Below are 17,817 nucleotides of genomic sequence, written 5' to 3' on the forward strand. Positions count from 1 at the left end.
CAGTCCCATCTTCAAGCAACATTACACTTAGGGCTTCCACATATGAATTTGGAGGGTGACAAACATTCAGTGCATAACAACTACCTAGTACCAATAAAGATATTCACATATGGGGTACCTGGGTGGCTCAGTCAGTTAGGCATCTGACTCCTGATTGTGGCTCAGGTCATGGTCTCAGCATTGTGAGATCCAGCTCCAGGTCCAGCTTTGCAAGCAGCATGGAGTCTGCTTAAGATTCTCTCTCTCCCGCTGTCCCTCCCCCTGTTTGAGCTCTCGTGTGTGCTCTCTCTCTCTCTCAAAAAAAGTATTCAGATATTAACCAATTTGTGACTTGCTGTATCAATTTCCAACTTGCTATAATCTAAAAGGGTATGTATATTTCAGAACTTGTTAATCGGCTATAGCTATTAGCAAGGCTCTCACGATTTACAAAACTTTAAGAAGACATGATATTTTTCATGGCTTTGAATAAATGGAAAAGCTCAATATTGAAATATATGTTCATTTCTTCTGAGTTAATCCTAATGCAAGTTAAAAATTTTGCAAAATAATTCAGATTTTTTTCTGTAAGAATAAATATGTATCAGTATCTCAGAAAATTTTGAAAAATAAAAATAGAGAGTATTTGACATACACTAGAGTTTTAAACAATATGGTGTGGGCAAAGAGAATAGATCAATCAAAAGAATAATATGTGATGTCTAGAAAAAATTTGCACATGATAAAAATGTGTTTTAATCGCTGGTGAAATAGATGGATTATTCAGTAACTGATATTAAATGGCTAACAATATAAGATTAAAAAAAGACATCAAAATGAATCCTAAAAGAAACTCTAAAGGAAATGAAGGAAGTCAAGAAAGAAAAAAAAATGAAGGAGGAAGAAAAGGAAGAAAGAAAGAAAAAGAGAAGGAAAACAGAAATTTGAAAATACTGGGAAAAATAAAGGTAAATGTAAATTTTAAATAGTATTTTAGTATTAGAAAACATACTAAAAGAAAAATCTTTTAAAAAAGGTATGACACTCAAAAATAGTTGAGTATAATATGCAAACAAGGAATCATGGAACACTACATCAAAAAGTAATGATGTACTGTATGATGACTAACATAACAAAAAATTATAAAAAAAAGAATAGTTGAGTATAAAAATACTAATAAAGTATGGAAATATTGTCAACATCACTAGGAATCAAACACAAGAAAAAAAATGGGACATCTTTTGGGGGAAGGGCCATCAATTAGACAAGATTATAAAGAATGTTAATACCAAATGTAGGCAAGAACATAGAGAAATGGGTGCACTGCTGTGAGAAAAATAAATTGGTACATTTAGTTATTATAGTTGGTGTATACTAAATACTAATTATCAAACTTCCAAGTGTTTTGTCTGTGTTAGTTAATACTCAGAATAATTCCAACTATTATCCTCCCCATTTTACTGCTAGGAAAATTTAAGTATAGCTATAGCTAATAAATCACAGAACTAGGATTCAAACCCAAAAAATCTGACTTAAAAATGTTTTGTACATGATATAAATTTATCCTAACAAAATAAAAATATTCAGGATATTTGTTGCAGTGTATACAGCCCCATCATCCCTTATCCCAAACCCTGGGGACATATGTTTCAGAGTTAAGAATTTATCAGACTTGAAAAAAATATATATGTGTATACTTTTTTTTTTAAGATTTTATTTATTTATTTGAGAGAGAGAGAGTGTGAGTGCACAAGCAGTGGGGAGAGGCAGAGGGAGAGGGAGAAGCAGACTCCCCGCTGAGCGGGGAGCCCAACATGGGGCTCCATCCCAGAACCCCGGGATCATGACCTGAGCGGAAGGCAGACCCTTAACCATCTGAGCCACCCGGTGCCCTATGTGTATACCTCATATTATGTAACATTCCGAGGAGATACTAAGGCAGCATCCCACAAACATTAATAACTCTGCAGTGAAGCATACTCATATGAAGTCAGATATATAAAGTTTATAAATATTTTAATAGCTTTGTCGTTTTTATTGACAAATTCGTATCAGGTCAGCTTTTATTATCAGATTACAAAACGGCTTTCAGAACAACTCTTCATATTTTAGAGTGCAGATAAAAGATTTGGTCCTATCGCAGCTTAAAACAAAAGACTGGGAACTATTTGAGGGGTGCCTGGGTGGCTCAGTCCATTAAACGACCGACTCTTGATTTCAACTTGGGTCATGATCTCAGGCTTGTGAGATAGAGCCCTGTGTAGGGCTCCACACTCAGCGAGGAGGCTGCTTGAGATTCTCGTTCTCCCTCACCCTCTGCCCCTCCCCACCCCTGTCTCTCTCAAATGAATAAACAAATGTTTAAAAAAAAAGACAGTTTTTTTAGTAGAAAATACGTGTAATATTGAGTGTAATGTCAAGGTCCAAACTTCTTTTAACTTCTTTTACTTGCACATATATGCAAATGTGCTTGCCTGAACTGGATATTTTCTAAATTTGACTTGCAAATTGTGGAACTAAAATCTCCTATTCTTTGGATTCTCCTTGTTGAACATCTTACCATTCACTGCCAGGCTAGAAATTTCTTTGCCAAGTGAAACAGGATCTGTCGCGTAGTATTGAATTGGCGAAAAACTAGATTTGCTGGTTTAATCTGCTGCAGAGTGCATGTTCATCTCCAAGCACTAGCCCGATTTAAGTTCAAAGAAGTCAGCTTCCTTGTTAAGAGAAGTCTTAGCCAATATGTCAGGGGGAAAAATGGAAAGGATAGGGCCCCACTTCAATCCACTTTTACTTATTTTTTTCTTAGTCATCAAATCCAACAAAATCATGTTTGTTTTTTTTAAAGGTGGGGCTGTTGTATTATGCCTTCATATATATCTCCCCAGCAGTGCCTCTTAAATACAAAGAGGCTGTCAATAAATATATGCTCAGTTGGAGAACTACATGCAAAGTTGCTGATAGTCTTGTTTCCTGTACTCGCAATAAAGACAGGGTTTTCGTTTTGTTTTGTTTTCCCCTAACTTCCTCTTTGTATGCCACTGAACTCTCTTTATTAATGCAAAGTCATTGCCTGTTTTATTGGCTGACACCACACCTTATTTTCTATGTTGCAAAATAGGTAACACGCATAGAGGTAAGAGCCCCTTTCCTGTCACTACCTGCCCAGTTGGGAAACCATTTCCCCAAAAAGATCCAGAATGGTATCTCTTAACTTGCAGAGATAATTCCCTCACTCGTATACCCAGAAGTGAATATTTAAGAGAATCTCATATTGTTCATGTGACCAACAATTAATTGCCAAATTAAATTAAACCAACAAATTAGTTACTGAAAAAGGAAACAAAACAAAGGAAATGATGACCAGACTCCGACTTACGCAGTGCTCCTACATTAATTTCTTAAATTATTGTAAAGTCAGCCAACAATAAACTTGGGAAAAAAACTCATGTATGATATCCAAGAGAGTAATCACTCATTTGACATACTCTAATCCTAAATTTTTAATTAAAACGTATAGGAAAGTATATATAATACATGTATCTACCAATATATGTAATTACTATTATGTGTACTTCAGATTACCGTATTTATGCTTTATTTTCTGAATTTATCCATAAGTATTTTATAGTTTAGTTGCTACTGCAAATGGAATATTTTCTTTTTTATTTTCTGATTTAAAAAAAGTGAATGATTTTTGACTGGTTTATACCTAGTTACATCACCAAAATTTCTTGTTAATTCAATCTGTTTTCTAGTCAGATCATTTCACTATCATTTATCAACAGAGATCATTGAATTTCTTTTTTTCTACTGATTACTATTTTTCTTTTTCCTCCATGAAGGCCATGAAATATTCCTTTGTATTTTCGCCTATTAGCTTAAAAGTTTTGTTTTCATATTAAAATTTATTTTGTGTGTGGTAGAGGCAAGAATCTTATTTTTCCCAAAGGGAAAGCCCCCTCCTACATATTGACTAGTTTAGCTTTTTGTAACACCTTTGTTATTCATAGCAATTTCCTGCACCTGTACCAAGAGGTAATTCTGGGGAAGAGTTTAAATCTTAAGATGTCTGAATAAAGTTTATGAAGAAATTAAGTCTTAAACCAAAAGACAATTATATTTATGTGGAAAGATTAAGTTTGTTTTTTGTTTGTTTGTTTTGTTTTTTGCTACTGAATGGAAATGGGGCTTATGGGCAAGTAAAGGTTTTTGTTTGTCTGGTTTTTTGGTTTTTTGGTGGTTTTTTTTGAGGGACAGAGAACACAGGTGTGAACATGCCTGGGCATGGGGAGGGTGGGTGAGGCAATGAGAGAGGAAGACAGAAAATACCACACAGGCTCCACGCTCAATGCAGAGCCCTACCCAGGGCTTGATCTCATGACCCTGAGATCATGACCTGAGCCAAAATCAGGAGTCGGTCATTCAACCCACTGAGACACCCAGGCACCCCAAAGCTTATTTTTTATTTATTTTTTTATAAAGATTTTATTTTAGAGAGAGAGAAAGAGAGCACGAGTGGGTTGAAGAGTAGAGGGAGAGGGACAAGCGGACTCTGCACTGAGTGTACAGCCCAACATGGGGCTTGATCCCATGACCCTGAGGTCGTAATGTGAGCCAAAATCAAGAGTTGGATACTCAACTGACTGAGCCACACAGTTGCCCCCCTGAACTGTAGTGTGTACAATACAAGTCTACTCCAAGGCTAACAACCTCTTACATCATCTACTTATACTTGGCTGCAGAACTTAAAATTTGAGACTTTTTCTTCCAAATCAGGCCATTACCTGTCACATTCATTTATTCTGTTAGAGAAATCATACAAAATCCTAAGAAAATCAGGTTAATTTTACCTAATTAATTTAGTTACTCCAGGAGTTTTCCAAATAGAAGCAATTCAGTACTAGCGACTCTAAAGATTGTAGTGAGGGAAAAAAATGACTGCTTATCCCACAAAAACCTATCATGCTCCTGAGGCTAGGCACTGAGGATTTAATGGTGAGACTGAAAAAACATCCCTTATGGAATCAGTGATCTTGTGGAGGAAGCAGACACTGCTAAATAATGACACAAACACATATAAAGTTACAAATTCAATAAATACTCCGAAGGAGCAGTACCTGCTTCTCTAAAATCATATAACATGGGAATTTGACATAGTCTTAAGGTCAGAGAGGAGTCACTGAAGAAGCGTCAGGAGCTGAGACTGGAGATTTGAATGATAAGCAGGAGTTCACTAGGCAAAGGGGATGAGAGGAGAAGACCATTCTGGGCAAAGGCTCTGAAAGGGAAGGAGCCTGAATGGGTTAAAGAATTGAAAGAATCTAGCATGAAGAAAATTGTGGTGAGGTGGGTAGAGACCAGGCCTTGGAGGGACTGGCCTGTAGTCAGGGCCGGGTAAGCACTTGTTCCCCCATTTATAGGAAAAAAATGTTCAAGGAAAAGAAGTCTTCCCATCTTGGTCTTCTAAAGCCTAGGCCAAAGCAAGATAATGGGACCTGGAAAATATTCAAAATGTCAGCAAGAAAATGGAATTTGAAGGAAGTGGAGTCTCCTCCCAAGAGAAAAAGCAGTTCCTACTGCAGTAGGGAGAAAAGAGACAAAGGCCTGAGGGCAGAGACATCAACATGGCCACATGATAATGAGGAATGTGACAGCCAAGGTAACTGAGAGGGGTGTCATTTGAAGGTCAAGAACCATGGGAGCTGAGTTGGCTGTACAGATGGTGCAGAACCCACTGGAGTGAGCACCAGACTGGGCAGCACCCACTGCCTGGGCCTCGGGCTCATGTCAACCGTCCTCCCCACACCTGCTCAGGGAAGTCTTCCTCTGACAGCAGCAGCCAGGATTTGGCTTGGTGATCACCTTGCAGAAATGATGCCAGTCTCAGCCCCTCTACAGATAGTGAAATAGTGACGCCATTTCCTTTATGCTAATAATACACATTACAACCTAGGAGGAAAGAACAAACAGGTAAGGTCATACTATAAGACATATATCTTTTTTTTTGATTTAAGATTTTCTTTATTTGTCAGAGAGAGAGAGAGAGAGAGAGAGAGAGCACAAGCAGGGGGAGCAGCAGACTCCTCGCTGAGCAGAGAGCCTGACATGGGACTCGATCCCAGGACCCTGGGTCCTGGGATCATGATCCGAGCCGAGGACAGATGCCTAACCAACTGAGCCACCCAGGCGTCCCAAGACATACGTCCTTACAAAAACAATAAAACAGGTTAGAACAATCTTCTCTTACGTTCTTGATTCCCTTTGTGCCCCTTTTCTAGAAGTATGGATGACATACTGAATGGAAGTAATGGGTAATAAGGAAGCACAGGTGGAATAATAGCCAGGTTCCTCCTAATTCTGTTCTGAGGTGTGATTTTTCGTGGGAAGGCTTGAGTAATGTTGGGCCAATGCTCTCAAATGACTTCACTGCAAATTAACTTCTTACTTAGAATAATATGTCTTAAGTGCTATTTAAGAAGAAACAAGTAATCCATCTAAAAGCTACTTTAAGGTGGAAGCCTCAAAAGGAGGATTTGAAAACACCTAAGGAGAAAAAAAAAATGACAAGAGGCAAAATAAATGTATATTTAAAAAAATGATTCTTGGGGCGCCTGGGTGGCTCAGTGGGTTAAGCCTCTGCCTTCGGCTTAGGTCATGATCTCAGGGTCCTGGGATCGAGCCCTGCATCGGGCTCTCTGCTCAGCGGTGAGCCTGCTTCCCCCCCTCTCTCTGCCTGCCTCTCTGCCTACTTGTGATCTCTCTCTCTCTGTCAAATAAATAAAATTTAAAAAAATTTAAAAAAATGATTCTCTAATAAATGATGTCCCCTCCTTTTTTCCCCTCTTACCTAATGTAGTAATAAGATATGCTATTCTATATGAAAGACTGGAGAATGGGAGTCAAGAAGGAATAGTAAAAGGATGCCTGGGCGGCTCAGTCGGTTAAGCGTCTGCCTTTAGCTCAGGTCATGATCCAGGGTCTTGGGATCAAGCACTGGGTCAGGGTCCCTACTCAGTGGGAGCCTGCTTCTCCCTTTCCCTCTGCCCCTCCCCCTGCTTGTGCTTGCTCTCTCTCTCTCTCTCTCTCTCTCTGTCAAATAAGTAAATAAGTAAATCTTAAAAAAAAAAAAAAGGAAGAGAAAAAAAGTGTTTTAGCACAGATAAGGCAAGTTTCTTTCCTCTAATTTTTTATTTTAGGTGTTTTCTTGGTATTTTAATCTTCAGCATTCCTTAGCCTAAAAATAGAAAAAATATTTTTAGAACTATTTGCTGTCTTCTCCAAATTCTGTTGTTGTCACTGGAGTGACCATAATCTCAGTTGGAGTGTCATTCACTGCTTTACCATGAACACATCACAGGAGTATGAGTCTTTAAAATCACTTCCACTGAGAACATATTTTTCTCCCATGGCTCCACTTCCCATATATGCAATTAACAAGAAACCAGACATCTTAAAAACTAACTGTATTCCACACAATGCCCCTGGATGGAGGATGGCTCTTTTTTTTTTTTTTTTTTTATTAATTTGACAGAGAGAGATCACAAGTAGACGGAGAGGCAGGCAGAGAGAGAGAGAGGAGGAAGCAGGCTTCTTGCTGAGCAGAGAGCCCGATGTGGGACTTGATCCCAGGACCCTGAGATCATGACCCGAGCCGAAGGCAGCGGCTTAACCCACTGAGCCACCCAGGCGCCCGAGGATGGCTCTTTTGATTTTTATTTTCTGTAAGAATTTTCCCCACAAGTTCAGGCAAAAAAAAAAAAATTTTTTTTTTAACTGTCAATAATGTGTGTAATAGACACACTGTGCTGAGCAGTTTGAGACCTTCTTTGAGCCTAGGAAAGGCACAGTTCCTAATTAACTGCTCAGAGAATGGTTTCACTGAGTGGGAATCTGTCATGCACTTCGAGTGATTTTTTTTGTGGGGCCTAGGGGCGATGACACTGCATTTTTAATCAGGCAAGCTAAGACGCCACCACCTTTTGGTGACTTAGCAGTCCCACTCCTACAGGGCTCCAGGTGTTCAAAGCTCTCAAGAACAACTCCAGAAATCCTTGTGGAGCTCGACAGGTGCGTGGAATCGTTACACACTTTAGCCTTTGAATAAATACCACCTGTGGATTTTTTTTCTTTTTCATTTGAGACTGTTAAAGGTAAAGGTTTTAAAATTTTACTTTGAAATAGTTGAGACTTGAGAGGTACTTGGAATAAAGGTAATTTGGAAGCATTTTCATCCCTCCTGTTAAGTTCAGAGTAGTGGATAGGAAGAACACCCTTTTTTTTTGTTGTTATTATTTCTTTTAAAGATTTTATTTGTTTATTTTTCAGAGAGAGAAACACAAGCAGGGGTAGTGGCAGACAGAGGGAGAAGCAAGCTTCCTGATGAGCAAGGAGCCAAAGACTGGGGACTCATGGTCCCATGATCATGACTTGAGCCGAAAGGCAGGCTCTTAACCAAATGAGCTACCCAGGCATCCCTACCCATGTTTTTAGATCTCTTCTGTTTAATAGCCTCCTTTGAGAATCCAAATAAAACTTCAGATTTTCTTCAGAAAAAGACATGTATATAAAACTTGCCTAAAATGCCAGAAGATTCACTATTTAGAAACCCTGCTTCATAGGGTGCCTGGGTGGCTCAGTTGGTTGAGCGACTGCCTTCGGTTCAGGTCATGATCTGGAGATCCCCGATCGAGTCCCGCATCGGGGTCCCAGCTCCACGGAGAGTCTGCTCCTCCCTCTGACCTTCTCCCCTCTCATGCTCTCTCTTTCTCTCTCTCAAATAAATAAATAAAATCTTAAAAAGAAAAAAAAAGAACCCCTGCTTCATCTTCCCACTATTTATAGTTGTCATCATTAAAAGCTATACAAAACTTTTTTTTTTTTTTAAGATTTTATTTATTCATTTGACAGACAGAGATCCCAAGCAGGCAGAGAGGCAGGCAAAGAGAGAGAGAGGAGGAAGCAGGCTCCCCACTGAGCAGAGAGCCCGACGCGGGGCTCAATCCCAGGACCCTGGAACCATGACCTGAGCCAAAGGCAGAGGCCCCAACCCACTGAGCCACCCAGGCGCCCCAAGCTATACAAAACTTTTTAAAAGGAAAAAAAACGCTGAGTCTCTGAGGAGATTGAGCTCATATCCCACATTTGACTCTTCTTTTTTAAACACTTCAATGTTTCCAAAAAATACCTAAAGAAATGTTAATAGAATTCTTTTTCTAAACTTGCATCTGAGTTAAGCAATTTACTCTTCTTTTGCATATTATTTTTAGCTGTCTTCTTTGAATGTTATTTTTAATCGCTTGCTGCTGTTTTATATATTTTTTTAAACAAGAAATTAACTCCTTTTGCCAAATCCAATTAATAAATAGAACGGTCTGAGGACTTGTGTTCTCTAGAAGCTGAACACGGAGTCCAGAATGAGTAGCAGCCTGAATCTCTGTAACCAGGACCTGCTCGTTGCGACACTCTCTGACAGTATCATCTACTCAAGCCTCAGAGACAGAAGGTTGAATCACTGAGACTTACGGACTCCAAGCCAACATCCCAGGAATGACATGTGTTCTATTTCTGGAGCAAAGAAAATAATGATTCAGTCATACACATATTATTAGCGGAGCTATTTCAGAACCGGGAGGAAGAATGTCACATAGGAGTAAAATATTATTTTGAGAGCCTTCTCTGCAGTGTCTTGGGTTAGGTTTTGGGAAGGGGACATAGAGTTAAAGACCTGGTCTCTGCCCTTGGATTTTGCCATCCATTTGGGAAGAAGGAATAAACACACGGGATGAGACAAGCCACGACATGCTAAGTTTCCAGTCCCTGTGACAACAGGATTGCCAGAACGCGGAGAAGAGTGTGGCGTGAACGACAGGCATCAGGAAGGCTTCAGCCCTGGACCGGTGAAGTGCAGGGTAATAAACGCAGGCTGCAAGAATCACAGAAGGTTTTTAGTTGGATATTTTCCATGTCAATATAAAGAATGTCCATTTACAATGTTTCCAAATGTGGATCGCAGGAGATGAGTCTTCTGATTTGCTAGGGCGTGTGCAGGCTGCAGATAAAGCCAACAACCTCCGCCCTTGACTATGCCAAGCTCCAAAGAGAAAAATCGAAAACCACCCTTCCATTCTAAATGTGCCCATAATCCTCACAGAGAAACTTTTACAGATCATTAAAATATCAAGTCCTGCCATAAACATCAAAGAAAAAGTCAGAGGGGCCTGAACTCGTGCTTTGGAATGTCGACTGTCTGGGGTAGCTAGCATGAAAAAGATCCAGGAGGGAACACCAGAGTCCAAGAGAACACGGAGGTCAAGGAAATTATTTTGGGAGCTAGAAGTTTATATCGAGCACATTAAGGAGTGGCTGGAAAGTAATCTGGCTCCTGTTACTGCTTGCTGGCTGCCCCACCCCAGCCACAAGGTGACCTCAAAGAAACACAGCTCTGCCTGCATTGAAGGGTGTGAACCAAGAACGAACGGCGTCTCCACTAAACTTACCATTTGGCTTACTTTCCAGCAATTCCGTTTCACGGTAACTTTAAAACATTAACCAGTTTGAGTTCAACCCTTATCCTAAGTAGTATACTCAAAATCACTTCCCACTCCCCAGACTCCAAATCCAAGCCACTAAAACTTGAGGTTCCACTTAAACCAGATTTGTGCTAAGCAAATAAGGTCTGATACAGGTGAAAAAAGTCACTAAGTGAATGATATATTCTGAGGCTCCAGGGGCTAGCTGAATTCTTGGATGGAATCAGCTAGTCTTCTCACTGTCTCACAAACTTCGATCTCTGCCCTTCTCTTTCTTCGATAATAATAATAATGATAGCTCTCTTGGATGCTTACCGTGTGCCTGGCACTGTGGTAGGCACTTTCTATGTCCATCATTTCAGATAACATCTGAATAGTAATTACCCTGGGCAAATAGTATCCTGATTTTACGGGCGAGGAAACTAGTGAATATGCGAGCTGGAATTTAAGCGTAACTTCAGAGCACGAGTCTAACCCCATCGCCGGCTATCTATCTCTTTCCTACCGGAATGCCCTGCCCCCTCTACTCTGCCCAATCAAATTTAGTGAAGGCCCAGTTAAATCCTGCATCCTCTCATAAATGCTCCTGCTGCCCATATTGATCTCATCACAGAACGTGTAAAGCATTTATTTATTGCACTCAGGAGAACAGCCCATTAGTAAAACATGGAGTATTTGGGATTTCACAACCTGATTGTGGTTAAAGCACCTTGAGTGCTTACCACATACATGGAGTTGTACTAGGAATTAACGTATGGCTTCACTGTTTTCATGATCACAGCAAAGCTGTGAGGTTGCAACTATTATTATTTCCATTATACAGATGTACAAACTGAGGCAGAGAGAAGTTCAGTAACTTTCCTCAGGGCACAGAGTTAATATGTATGAACACGTAGAGTCGTACCTGGTACACAGAGTAAGTGTTAGTTATTAATACTATTTCTCTCTTCTGCCCACCCCCACCCCCCAGACATTCTTGGTCTTTATCCAGTTGATTCAACTTCCCAGAAAGAAAATAAAGCATCTTCCATGAGCCAGATGCTGGGCTAGAAAGTATTATAATTGTCATTTCATTTCATTTCATTCCATTCATTCCACAAATACTTACTGAGCACCTGCTGTATGCCAGGTACTGCTGTGGGCATCAGGGATACGAGCTGAAAACAAGGGCCCCATCATAACAATTCTGTAAAGATGATTTATTAGCTCTATTATTACCGATGACAAAACTGGGGTTCACCTAGTTAGCCAGTGAAAGGTTTAAGGCCAAAACAGAATTCTCTCGAATTTAAAAGTTCCAGGTCTTTCTCTCCCAGGAAATGAGGTTACTTCTGTCTGCGATCCACCCGCGGGCACCTATTCTCTCCCATGGGACTTAATGCATTTGGAAGTTAGAAGCTGTTGTTTCTCTTGCTCATATTTGGGTTACAAATTCCCAATCGCATCCCCGTCAGCCTCAGAGAGTACTTATAGAATACAGGCAGACTGTATTCCTCGTGAGGTTGTTCCCTTCCTCCCCACAGGAAAGTCTTCAAGCAATGAACTATTCGGGGAACTATTCCGGTTGGGGGCATGGGGTAGGGTAGGATGGTTCTCAAGCCCCAGTTTCTCTGCCTTCTCCTGGAGTCCCTAAAGTGACCCCTAATAAGCCCCCAAAGAACTCTACTACGCCACAGGACACAAGAGAAGCCATTGTGATCAAGAGAAAAAGCTCTATTTTTGGAGTCGGAAAGCCTATTTTATTAACATTTTTCATGATTTCCTTAACCCCTGCCTGTGTATCACCTACTATGATCCAGATGTTTTACATTAAAATCCAGAGCATTTTACAAATATGTAAAATGCTCTTAGGTCCTGATTTGAGTCCCAGTTTTCCACTTACAAGCTGTGTGATTATGGTCATCTCAGTTAACTTCTCTGAGCCTTAGTTTCTTTACCTGTTAAGTGAGGGTAATAAATTGCAAGGATGCAATGAAATGAGTCCTACACCAGCTTAGAAACTATTATAGGTGTTCGCTCTTGGCGTTTTGCTAACTGCAGCTCTACAAAAGAGATGTTTCTCTGAGGAGCTCCTGGTCTATGATGCCAGGAGAGGATGTGGATGAGCCTGAGCTGTGGAGGCTGGGTGATAGGACCAGCAACTACATCTCAGGTTTTAGGAGATCATGGAATAGTAAGATGTCAATTATACTTAGAGAACTATGTGGGTACGTGTGTGTAAGCGAGTGATTACTGCAGTAACCCTAGCCAATGTTTAATCCCCCGGCAAGTTTCACGTGGTCCCCTCATGATCCCCTAATCTAAATCCTACTCACCCTTCAGGTCTCAGCTCTGATAGTGCTTCCTCCGAGAAGCTCTCCTAATTCCCTTCTTCTGTGCGCTCCCACAGCGTTCTGTACTTCCCATCCCCCTTCCTTAATAGTTTTCTCTCTCCAGCTCCTCCACCAGACTACAAGCTCTGAGAGGTGCCAAGGCAATTGCACCAAAGAAACATTAACCAGATCACCAGCCACACCTACCTTTTCAGCAATTGTATTCTCAATATTTAACAGCTACCTGGTCACTTAGTAGGGCTTCAATAAATAGTTGTGTGAAAAAGTGATTCTCTATCTGGAACTGAGGAGCTAGGGAGAACTTAGAACCCCCGTATATTTATAGAAGACCTCCAGAAAGTTGTTATGCTAAGAATATGGATCCCTTCTTATCATAAAGCCCATAGTAATCACGTGTTCCTAAGGGAGCTCTGAGACAAGCCCAGCATCTAAGGTCACACTGTGCATGCTTAGGAAATCTGTTGATTTCTCATTCCTAGATGACCTCTGCTCACTAGCCCATTAAGGACTTTCATGTGACCGCTGATCCTTGCAGGTGGGCTTCTGTAATGAAGGCTTAAGTCCAGTTTTAAAAGTCAAGCACAGGTGGGGCAGGTGATGCTTTTTAAGAACTCTGAAGTGTAGACTAGCTTGGGAGAACCTGGAAAGGAAGCCGAACAGTGTTGTATTACAAACTTATTTGGAGTGTGCATGTATCCTTGTCCCTTTCAGAAGGGTCAGCAAGTGTTCCGTTCACTGAAGAATTTCATACATTGCAAGGAGATGAAACAGTATTGAGAATGAAATGAAATGTCATCCACAGTGAAATGCAATGTCTGGGAAAGGGAAAAGAAGACAAGGATGATAGGGCTGACAGTCATGGGCAGACAGCTGTTTAGCATAAGTTAATTTACTGGCTAGCTCAATCCACAAGGATGCTTATATATCTGGCTTACGGTATGATATATTACACTCTGACACGATGATAGGAGGGGAGAGGGAAAAAGGACATTTCCAAGGACGTAATATATTTGGTGTGTGAAATGCAAAAGCACAAGAAAGACCAAGAAGAAACTGGTAAGTGTTCTCTTTTTTTTTAGACTCCTGCCATCCTTGTGTCTGTGCCAACTCCTTCTCTGGACTACAAGGCTCAGGCAGTATGATGCAAGATGTTAAACTATGTGTCCCTGTGGAGGCAGATAAAAAGTGTCATTGGGAATCAGCCAGAGATACGCATGTGCCTGTGCCCACATATGGAAGTGTGCCATTAACTTTCCATGAGAGTTGACTGGAAAGCAAGTTAGCCACATACATATTACTTAGAATATGACTTCGTACTGGGTTATTGGTAAACAAGGCCTCTGGTTGTAATTGGAAAACATTTTAAGTGAGTAAGACCTTGGTTTCTAAAAGCTCAAAATACTAACAACGATTAGAAGACAACTTGACATAATCCCTTTCTAATGATAAGCAGCCCACAAAACCAGTAAGGCACATGAGACTTGTCTTTTTTCCCTAAGTGTGCAGGGAAGGAAGCGCAGAAGCAAATTGCCTAAGAGAAACGTCAAGGACATAATGAAAATAAAACATAACTAGACCGTATGCCACTCCCCTTGGAGCACCTTGGAAAGAGACGGTACTCAAGACTTCCTTGAAGTGACAGGGGTGAGGGTTTCCATCTGGAGGAAGACAGGTCTTTTGACATTTGAAAGCCCTTGTAATAACAATCTATTGACCCTGCCTTTGCTATCAGCTTTTGTCACAGGGCTGTCAATCAGAGTAAAGGCCTAGGAAAAAGAAAGCCCAGTGTCCTGGGCAGAAGGACTTTGCCTAGTCTGTGTATGGCTCCCACCTCTGCACTCATTCTATCTGCCTGATCTTAAAGTGCCTTTGGAATATCTTGCCTACTGACAGCTGCCTCTGGAAAAAAAGAGGGGGTACAATTTGATTTGCAAAGTGTCTGCACTCTTGAAATTTTGGATTTAAGTGTAAAATGAAATCATGTTATAAATGCACTTTAGGAATTTGACCTCCAAACAGTAAAAAGGGCATAGCATCAAGGACAGTTGGTAGTCTGACAACAAACACAGAAGAAATACATTCTTACAGATATATACAACATTTTTGCATTCAGAAGAATTGCAACCTGAAGTTTTATTTTACAATATGACATTTTATATAATTGTTAGTTGGATGCTTGTGGTTACATACTCAATGGGATACCATAAAATGGAGCATGAATGTTCATTTTCATATTTCACCTTTTCATTTTCTAGTAAACTCCGTTTCTCATAAATTTGTTAACAAAACTGGAATAACCCCTCTTAATGACATTTCCCTCAAGTTGGAATATTTCCTGTAAACTAAAGCCTGCTCACTGACAGTTCTGAGGCTGCCTTTATTTCTGGGCCCTAAAGATTCTGGGGAGTGGAATCCTATACCTAAAAGAAGTTTCTACTCAGTGACTCCTCTTAGCAGAGGCTGGGCAGCTGGAGGCCCTAGGGTCAGGGGGTGTCTCAACTCAGAGCCTGCAGACTTTATGGGGAAAGATGCCTTGGCCTGTAAAAACTCCTTTGAGCAATGCTGTTCTGTGGTACTTCACCCGAGAACCACCATCCTACAGGATACAGATAAAGGTCAAGTTTGCTTTTGATTGTCAACCATCATTACAGAGTTAGCTGTAGTAAGAATAACAAGTTAATAAAAAATAAATAAATGTTCTGTCTTATAAATGGATAAGCTCCCCCTTTGCCCATATTCTGCTATGGGTCATACATTGTAGAGGGTTGAATCATCCCCCCCCCCCCACCAAAATTCACATTCACCCAAAACTGCAGAATGTGGATTTATTTAGAAATAGGGTCTTTGCAGATGTAATTAGATGTAATTAGTTAAAGATCTTAAGATGAAATCATCTGGATTTAGGGCAGCCCTAAATCTATTGGCCAGTGTTCTTATAAAAAGAAGCAAGGACACAAAGAGACACGGAGGGAAGCGGGCCACGTGAAGACAGAGGGAGAGATTGGAGCCATGCTGCCACAAGCCACAGAATGGCAGGAGCCACCAGAGGCCGGAAGAAACCAAGAAGCACCCTCCCTCACGGCCTTCAGAGGGAGCACGGCCCTGTCGGCACTTTGATTTTGAACTTCCAGCCTCCAGAACGTGGAGACATACATTTTTGTTGCTTTAAGTCACCCAGTGACAGGCCACCTGGGAAAGTAACACACACATCTTTTACCTTTTTATGACTCAATCCCCTTTCTTTGATAGCATTTGCGGGGAACAAGGTCATCACATTAAGCAAGAGATTCTGGGTGGCATCTCTTTGTTGACCATGGGACACGTCTTCGCAAACCCCTTGCTGGTTCTCGGGCTCTTTTCTGTGGGTCATGCTTCATCATCTTGACTCCTTACCCTGGGCCGTTCGTCCTGCTTTTTGCTTCTGCTCGCTTCCTTGTGCCCAGGGAACTAGCAGGAGTGTGTTTGTTGAGGAAGATGGGTGCCTCGTCTGCTGCTCTTTTCCACGTGTAATGCCCGTGAGGAGGCTCCGATCCAACTCAGTGGATTTCCGTTTGGAAGAATCAGTTACGTTCAGGTCTTTTTCTAAGACAGTCATGCTCTTCATCTTCTTACATTAGTCTACAGGCGTTTGCCCCTGGTATTTATAATTATTGGCCCATTTCAGAGATTCTCTCTCTCCTTTTTTTTTTTAATTTATTTTTTACTTTGTAAATATTTTATTTATTTATTTGGCAGTGAGCTAGTGCAAGCAGGCAGAGCAGCAGCAGAGGGAGAAGCAGGCTCCCCACAAGCAGGGAGCCCGATGTGGGACTTGACCCCAGGACCCTGGGATCATGACCTGAGCCAAAGGCAGACTCTTAAATGATCGAGCCATCCTCTTTTTAAAATTTTTAACCAAAAAAGTGTCTCCTTATTTGGTGACCCACCCTGGCCCCTGCATGTTTGATCTGGAGCTATAGTAAGCCCCCACTAAATTCAAGGCTGAAGGCAGACTCACACACACTCTTTTTAAAACAGCCCCCATTTTACCTTAATCAGTCAAGAAAGAACACAGATACTACCTGAGCACAGGGTAAGGCCCCAGCACTGGCACCGCACTGGAGGGGTTCATGAACATGAATCTTCACGTATCCACCAACAGAAAGGAGGGCAATCCCTTTGTCTTCCTTTCTAGCCCTCTGGCTCTCTCCACATGTTAGCCCTCTAAATACCTTGGGGAACTATCACACCTCATGGACAGGGCTGTTCCTTGCTCAGACACCTGGAGTTTCTCCAGCTAATGTATAAACAGAGGAGAAAATACGTTCTCTGCTGTTCCTGAACCCTATTTTTGTCTCTTGGATGCTAATTCAGAAGGAAAGTGAAACCGGTTATGCAGCAGACACACCTTAAAGCCTCCTGACACGAGCTGTCCTCTCTGGCCCTTAGCACGTCCTCCGCAGGCCACTCCCATCCCACACCAGTTCCCAAGGGCTGGGCTGCTGGGGCTGAGCAAAGCCCGCAGGGACCCTCCCACCCCCACCCCACCGAGTTGCTGGGTTATGGGTTATATGGAAGGCCCGCAGGGGCAGCTCCCCGGCAGCAGGGGTGGTGGGGATTCTTGGTGAGCTGCGGCAGCAGCCATTGCTAAGGTAGAGAAAAATTGATCATGGCTGCCAATGGATATGGGCCCTGCCCCACCGTGCAACAGACACTGAATAATTGAACCTCGCTGAGATTCAGATTCCTCATGGTCAAAGGTAGCGTATTTGTCTTGCCTCCCTACAGGGTTATTAGGGGTCATAGTCTGTAATGACAATTTACGACTTAATAGCAGAATATAGATGACTTTTACTTAACTTTACCTTTATATGTACCAGGGCCACCTGAATGACCTTGAGCAAATTATTTAATGTTTCTGTGTTTGTCTCCTCATCTGTGAAACGAGAGGTAAAATGGCCCCCCACCTCACAGGGTCCTGTGGGGATTACATG

Source organism: Enhydra lutris, unplaced genomic scaffold, assembly GCF_002288905.1.
Source record: "Enhydra lutris kenyoni isolate GAN:26980312 unplaced genomic scaffold, ASM228890v2 scaffoldscaffold3, whole genome shotgun sequence".
Classification (NCBI taxonomy): Eukaryota; Metazoa; Chordata; class Mammalia; order Carnivora; family Mustelidae; genus Enhydra; species Enhydra lutris.